We start from the raw sequence: 8,752 nt of genomic DNA, 5'->3' as shown, positions 1-8,752 counted from the left end.
CACTCACAAGGTGGAAATGGGTAGGGCTGTGATTTTCTGGGAATGAATGAAGGTCTGACTCTTCACTGTTAGTTGGTTCTGTCTCCAGCCCCCCAGATTATATGAGGGGGGAAAAACCCATCACTGGGTCATCCCCGGACCCTTTTGGCCTCCTACCATGCTGACACCAATGCCTTCGTGCCTATAAGGAACTCTAGTGTCACACAGGTGACAGATTCCATTGTGTGGTTTCCCTCATCCATTTAATGAGTCTTTACCGAGAATCTGTGATGTGTCAGGCCTGGGATGGGCCCTGGGAACTCAGAGAACAGGACATAGGTGGGACCTGTGCTCATGGAGATTAACTTGTAACAAAGACAGGCTCTCAGAGAAATCACAGCACTAAGGAGTTAATTATAATCCAGAGAAGGACCATGAAGAAAGAGTTGTATGTACTTCAGTCTCAGCTTGTCTGGGGATCCCAAAGAGCACTTCTGAGAAAGTGACTTCCTGGCTAAGACCTGAAGCATGAGTGGCCATTCACCCTTTGGGCAGAGGGTGGTGGGGAAGAGCTGCCTACAGAGGAGTGGACTTTGGTGGGCAGGTGCCAGGCTGGATGGAGGAGCTTTCAAAGTCCAGTGTGGGCAGTGTGAAGAGTGAGAAGGAATGTAGACTTAGCAATGCTGGTGAGGTTGGACCCCGCTGGGCTGTGGGTGCTGCTGAGGTGGTGTGGGCAGATACCAAGGGAGGCTGCAGGCTGTGGAATACCTCACCCCCCTTTAATGGATAAGCTGAAAAATGTGCAAGAAAAAAGTCATGTTACAGTTTTGAATTTTCTATTCAACATACACTTTAAGTTATATTTCATATGTGTATATGTAAATTTTAACATCTTTACTGAGTTTTAGGTGACATATAATAAAATATAACATATTGAAAGTATACAATTCATTAAGCTTTGCCAGATGCATGCACCAGAGAAGTTGTTACAATGAAGAAAAAGAACATGTTCTTCACTCTTAAAGCCTCCTCAGGCCCTCTTATAATCTCTTCACTCTGCCCCTCTCCCACTCCCTCCAATAGTGTTAAGAAAACACTTATGTGCTTTCTGTCATTATAGAGAGTTTGCATTTTCTGTAATTTTCATAATTTGAACCATATAATATGTAATTTTGGGTGAATTTTGGCTTCTTGAATCAACACAATTATCTTGAAATAGTTCTTTCCTTTTAAATCTCTCAGGTCTGTTCCATTGTAGGATGCACCACATTTGTTTATCTATTCACCCATTCATGGACATTTGTGTTGATTCAAATTTTGGACTATTACTAGTAAACCAGGCATTAACATTTGTGCAGAAAGGTCTTTAGCACAGAGAGTTAGGTGCTTGCAAACCAATGAAGGGCCAGAAAAATGGAATTTAGAGAGTTGACACAGGAAGTCTGCTTTCAAGGTCCCACTGCCACAGCCCCACCCTGAGCTACAGAAACACCTGCTTCTTCACATAAAGCTCTGTCTGCAGAGCCCACCCACCAGGAGTAGGAATCAGAGCCCCTTCTCCCTTCCAGAGCCCAAACTATACACAAGTGCATCTCAGAGGCTGAAATGAATTCACACCTGAATTCTCAATTATTAGAAGTGAGAAAGGTCATATTTAACCTTTAAGACCCTCTGATATAGGAGGAAACATAGGAACAGGAGGAACATAGATGTCAAGTGCCAATAGAATATACAAGGCATGGTTGAGTCCACTTGCAGGCTGTGTTACTCTGGGCAAAGGATCTCACCTCAGAAAGCCTCAATTGATGTCATAGAAAGATATTTCCTGGTTCCTAGAATAGAGCGGTTTAAGTGCTTGAAATTTTCTGAGTGATCCGGGCAATAAGAGTGTCTTTTGTCTTGATGAGGCAACTCCTGACAGGCCTCTGGATAGTTGAAGAGTGAGGACAGGTTTCCATAAATGCCAAATCTTGATAAGAAGCTGGGAATTTAAACCCGTAGAGGATTTTAATGGGTTTATTGAGTCAAACTGACAACAATTGCCAAGAAGCAAAATCTCAACGAAATGTGGCAGTTTTGCACCATATGTTATACATTACAATCAAAGCAGAAGGCATAATTTGGATTAAATAAAATCCATTGGTGATAGATTATGGAGGTGTGAGAAAGCAAAGCAGGGAAATCTCTGAGATTGGATAAAAAGTAAAACAGACACATACTTCTTTTACATTGTTTGATAGATGATAGTTAGCTGTTAACAATTAACATGATGACAATACAGTGAGGGGTGCTGTGGCTTCTCCTCTGGTGCAGTGAGGGTCCAGAAAAAAAGAAAAACTTTTCCTGATACTTTAAACGTAAGTTATCACGAATGTAAAAAGACAATAGACATATTCAGTTAACATAAAAATTCAGCTTTGTCAGGAAAAAATTCCTAAATCATAATTACCCACCATGACTCACTTCTAGTTAGAAAGTTGTAATTTCAGGCCATCCTATGTGGTTACTTAAGGTCTCTGATTTTGCAAATCATACTATGCAGGCCTCCTCTGAGCTTGTCAGGTTTAGTATGTAGCCCCATTTTCATCCACACCTCCGCCTTTGGGTCATAAATCAAACGGAATGATTCATTGATGACCAACCTTTTGGTTGGAAATGTGGTCCCGTGGTGCTAGAAAGGCTCATCGCTAGGAAGTCTTAGTTTATCCAGCTGAACAATTGACCATTGGGGATAGGGCAAGACTGCAATCTTGGATGGAAGTCAAGGTCAAATTTTCTCAAAAGTGAAAAGCAGGTAAATGGTAGCCAGTCAGGTTCCACAGGTCTTCATTAAGAAAAACACTTTGTCCCTGACCAGTGTCACTAAGTGATTAGAGTATCAGTCTGCAGTTCCTAGTCAAGGTCATGTGTCTGGGTTGCAGTTTCAATCCCTGTTCCCAATCAGGATGTGTGCAGGAGGCAGCCAATCATCTCTCTCTCTTTTTCTCTCCCTCCTCCCCTCCCTCCTCTCTCCATTCTAGTCTTTCTAAAAATCAATGGAAACAATATCCTTGTGTTAGGATTTTAAAAATCACATAAGAAAAACATTTTGGATCATTCCTAACCTATAAGCTATCATGATCCAAATTTTGCTGTCTGTCTCATTTCTCTGTATTTTTCAACATTTGCTTATAGTTTGAGGGCACACAATACACCTCTTCAGATTTCACAATCTGCTCATGAGATGGGTTCCCATTTGCAATGGTCCACTCATTTCCCATTGGAAACACTCAAGGGCCATTCATTATTAATCTGATTCCTGCTGGTTGTGCAATTTGGAACTGTAATCATGAAATTTATTTGGGGACAAGGCTGTAAGAACCCAATGCCATATATTGCAATTACCATCTAAAAATTTCTTAGAACAGGAAGACAGTAAGAGTATTATAAGTAAATTTCCTGTGCCTCAACAGCAGTTATAGAGGGCCATGTTTTCATAGATACTTCAGCTTCTTTGAATTAATATAGTTAGTAGTCTTTGTAGGGTTAGGGTGTAAGCATATCCCCATGATTAGGTTCTAGCATATCTACATAAAATTTTTCAATATTCCTTTTCCACTAACCTTTACAGCGTCCCTTGTTTCCAGTTTGTCTCTTTTTACTCATTCAGAAATAATTAACTTGTTAGGTCAAACTATTTACTTTTAACTTCTCTTAAAAACACCCAGCCTGGCTGGCGTTGCTCAGTGGTTGAGCATCAACCTAAAAAACACACCCAGATCTCTTTCCTTCCTTTTGCAATAGCATTCCCTATACATTTCAAAATGTTATCAGAAATAAACGTCAGGCCCTGAGCGAATTTGCCTAAGACCAGCTGGTAGTGTGCAGGTACTTGACTTCATGCAGGAAAGGTTTCAGAATATGAGTCCAAGTGATTTTGAAACTATGTTTATTAAAGCTGTGGTCAGTGGAATTAGGAAGGGCCTGGAATAGAAAAGCAGTAGGAGAGAGACAAGGTGTGGCTGTTTGTGCTCTCTACCAACTTTATGGGAGAGAAGTGAGCCTATGCAAGGCTGCTGTCAGCTCACTGGAGAGCCAGAGGCAAGGGGACTTGGGGACAAGTTCAGGGGGTTAGCCCAGGATGACCTACTGTTGCCTATTGTTCCCCTGGTTGCAAGTCTCCTGGGTAGCACTTAGAGTTTAGGTGAAAGAAAATTCATTGGAAAAGGAGATTTGAGGGGGTGTGTTCCAATAGGAGCACATGCTGACTTCTTTGTCTTGAGAGGTTTTATCTACTTTTCACAGGTGGGGACTTAGGGGAGGTCTCAGGGAAGATCTTAATAGAATATTTATCAGCATTTCCAGGTTTGCGCTTTCAGATCGTGGTCTCCACTGATAGGTCAACAGCAGGACAGGAGGTCTAAGCCTCATGACCAATGGTATGCCAGGAGAGGAAAGGCCACCCTGAAGGCAAGATCTTTTAACAGTTTTGCCCATTGCTAGGTACCTGAGGCTTTCTGCCCTGGTGACCTCCTGTATCTGGCTGTAAATTGCTAGGCCAGTTTATTCAGCTCTCTGTCTCAGTTTCCCCATTCTACATGCCAAGGAATATTTCCAGCTTCTTAGTACAATTTGACTACATTTCTTGTGAAAGACTTTCAAATATTTCTGAAATACTAGTGATGTGTCAAATGAACCAGTCACTAATATTCTTAAAACGGAAGGCTTCTAGTAAATAAGGTTCTAATTTGTTTTTTTAAAGGTTCTTATTTATATAGGACAAAATTCTTTCAGTTGAGCTAGAGTTGGCAGAATAAAATGATGTTCAACAGAATAGAGTCACCCATGGGGTTAACATCCAGTTAAAGCAGAGGGGAAAACAGAAGGATCAGGGAGGAAGTCCAGCTTACTTAATCCCCTCACATAGGCCCTGGATCTAAAGTTCTGGAACCCTTGTCTTGTACTCACCTTAGGGAGTGTCGGGCTAGGAGAGGTTTGTGATCTTCCACAGAGGGATGAGTACAAAGAGATTGAAGAAAAAAGGAACAAAGCAATTGCTTCTTTAAATATCTATCGTCATTAACAACATCATAAATTAGAAGATTTAATATTGTTAACTGTCCATACTACTCAAAGCCACCTTCAGACTCAATAAAATATGTTGTAATCCCAAAGGCATCGTATCTAATAAAAGAGTAATATTCAAATTGACAGTCACTTCCACACACCAGATGGCTGCTCCCATGTGGTCAAGGATGGCTGCCCCCATGTGTACACAAGATGGCCACCATAAAATGACTTGCAGGGGAGGGCAGTTGTGGGCAATCAGGCCAGCAGGGGAGGGCAGTTAGGGGTGAGCGGACCAGCAGAGGAGGTCAGTTGTGTGATACCAGGCCAGCAGGAGAGGGCTTTTGGGAGGGACCAGGCCTGCAAGGAAGGACAGTTGAGGTGGACCCAGGCCTGCAGGGGAGGACAGTTGGGGGGGACCAGGCCTGCAGGGGAGGATATTTGGAGGAGACCAGGCCTGCAGGGTAGGGCAGTTGGGGTGAACCAGGCCAGCAGGGGAGGGCAGGTAGGGGTGATCGGGCAGGCAGAGGAGGGCAGTTAGGGGTGACTGGGCCAGCAGAGGGTGGCAATTGGGAGGGAACAGGCCTACAAGGGAAGACAGGAGCAGGGGACCCAGACCAGCAGGGGAGGGCAGTTGGGGGTCCAGGCCTGCAGGGAAGAGCAGCTGTGGGCGATCAGGCCTGCAGGGGAGGACAGTTAGGGGTGACTGGGCCAGCAGAGGAGGGTAGTTTGAGGAGACCAGGCCAGCAGGGGAGGACACCTGGGGGGAACCAGGCCAGCAGGGGAGGGCAGTTAGGGATGACCAGGCTGGCAGAGGAGGGCAGTTGGGGGTGACCAGGCCAGCAGAGGAGGACAGTTGGAAGGGACCAGGCCTGCAAGGAAGGACAGTTGGGTGGGACCCAGGCCTACAGGGGAGGACAGTTGCGGGGGAACAAGACCAGCAGTGTAGGGCTGTTGGGGGGACCAAACCTGCAGGGGAGGGCAGTTGTGGGCGATCAGGCCAGCAGGGGAGGGCAGTTCGGGGTGACTTGCCGGCAGAGGAGGGAAGTTGGAGGAGACCAGGCTGGCAGGGAAGGGCCGTTAGGGGCAATTGGGCCAGCAGGGGAGCTGTTAGGTGTCGATAAGGCTGGCAGGGGAGTGGTTAGAGGGTGATCAAGCTGGTAGGCAGAAGCAGTTAGGGGAAATCAGACCGGCAGGCAGGCAAGTGGTTGGGAGCCAGCTGTCCTGGATTGTGAGAGGGCAGTCGGACATCCCTCAAGGTGTCCCAGATTGGAGAGGGTGCAGGCTGGGATGAGCGACACCCCTCTACCCTGTGGAAGATTTCATGCACCGGGCCTCTAGTTTTTAAATAAATAATAATATTCTTAATTCTTATGATATCTCAAGGAACCCTGAGGAGACAAAACAATCATCAAAAATTGCCAAGTTAGAGGCTTGTGTTTCCTAATTTCAAAACACACTACAAAGCTAACGTAAGAGTAGAGTGGTACTGGCTTAAAGATAGATACGCAGACCAATGGAACAGAATAGAGAGCCCAGAAATAAACACATTTTATATTATCAAATAATCCTCAACAAAGGTTCCAAGACCACACAATGGGGAAAAGACAGACTTTCACAAAAAGCATTGGAAAATTGGATATTCTCATGTAAAAGAATCTTATGCAACATATAAAAATTAATTCAAAATGTATTAAAGCTCTAAATGTAATACCAAAACCATAACACTCACACAATAGCCAAGGGAAAAACTTTGACAATAGTTTCTTGCATATGATACCAAAAGCTCAGGAACAAAGGAAAATAGAAAATGGGGCTATATCCCGTTCAGCGTGGCTCAGTGGTTGAGCATCGACCTAAGAATCAGGAGATTGAGGTTTGATTCCCATTCAGGGCACATGCCAGGTTGTGGTCTCCATCCCTAGTAGGGAACTTGCAGGAAGCAGCAGATCAGTGATTCTCTCTCATCATTGACGTTTCTCTCTCTCTCTCTCTCTCTCTCTCTCTCTCTCTCTCTCTCTCTCTCTTTTCTTGCTCTCTGAAATCAATACAAATATGTTTAAAAAGAATATCAACTGAGTAAAAAGGAAACTTTCAGAATGAGAAAAAGTATTTGAAAATTACATATATATATATATATATATATATATATATATATATATATATATATATATATATATATATATTAAGAGGTACATCTAAGGTATATAAAGAAACCCTGCAATTCAACAATAAAAAAACAAGACAAAATTGCCTGATTAAAAAATGGTCAAAACACTATAATAGATATTTCTCTATAGAAGACATACAGCCCTAACTGGTTTGGATCAGTGGATAGAGCATCAGCCTGCGGACTGAAGGGTCACAGGTTCCATGCTGATTGCTGGCACAACCCCAGTAGGGGGTGTGCAGGAGGCAGCTGATTGTTGTTTCTAACTCTCTATCCCTCTCTCTTCCTCTCTGTAAAATATCAATAAAAATATATTTTTTAAAAAAGACATACAATTTGCAAAAAAGCTTATTTAAAGATGCCCAACATCATTATTCATTAGAGAAATCAAATCCAAACAAAAGTGAAATATCCCTCCATACCCATTAGGATGGTCTTGCAACTTTGCCAAATTCGTTTATTAGATTTAGCTTTTTGGTTGAATGTTTTCGGCTCTCTATGTACCCTATCATGTCATCTGTAAATAATGACAGTTTCACTTCTTCCCTTTCCATTTGGATACCTGTTATTTCTTCTTGTTGTCTGATCACTGTAGCTAGAACGTCCAGTACTGTGCTGAATAAGAGTGGTGAAAGCAGAAATCCCTGTCTTTTTTCTGATCTTAAGGGAAACACATTTAGTTTTCCCCATTGAGTATAATGTGGTTATAGGTTTTTCAAATATGGCTTTTATTACATTGATGTATGTTTTCTCTATTCCCACTTTGTTGAGAGTTTTTCTTTTTATCATAAATGTGTTCTGGATATTATTGAATGGTTTTTCTGCATCTATTGATATGATCATGTGATATTTTTTATCATTTATTTTGTTTATGTTATATAACATACTTATTGATTTTCAAATTTTGTACAGACCTTGCAACTCCAGAATAAATATCACTTTATCATTGTTTTTTATTTTAAAATGTATTCCTGGATCTGATATGATAATATTTTGTTAGGGTTGAGTATGTTAGCATGTCTTTCTTTGTTGTGTTTTTACCTTTTTTGGGTACTAGGATAATTTTGGCCTCATAAAAAGAGTTTGGAAATCTTTCCTCTTCTTCAATATTTGGAATTGCTTTAGGAGTCTTTCTTTCTTGAATGTTCAGTAAAATTAATCTATAAATTTTAGTCTCAGGACATTTTTTCTAGGAATTTTTTAAGAAAAATTTATTACTGTTTTGCTTTCATTAATTGTTATTGGTGCTTTCAGGTATCTATTTCTTCCTGATTCAGTTTAAAAAAAATTCTGTGTTTCTAGGAATTTTTCTGCTTTGCCTAGGTTGACTGTTTTGTTGGCACATAGTTGTTAATGCTATTCTCTTACAATTATTTGTATTTCTGTGATGTCAGTGGTTACCTCCCTCCTTTCATTTCTGATTGGACTTATTTGGATCCTCTCTCTTTTTTTCTTGATGAGTCCAGTTAAAGGTCAATCAATCTTGTTTATCCTGTCAAAGATCCAGCTTTTGGTTTCATTGATCTTTAGTTCTTTTTAGAGTCTATGTAGTTTATT

This window comes from Plecotus auritus, assembly GCF_963455305.1.
Source record: "Plecotus auritus genome assembly, chromosome: 10".
Lineage (NCBI taxonomy): Eukaryota > Metazoa > Chordata > Mammalia > Chiroptera > Vespertilionidae > Plecotus > Plecotus auritus.
The sequence above is the reverse complement of the archived record's forward strand: the minus strand, read 5'-3'. Positions refer to the sequence as shown.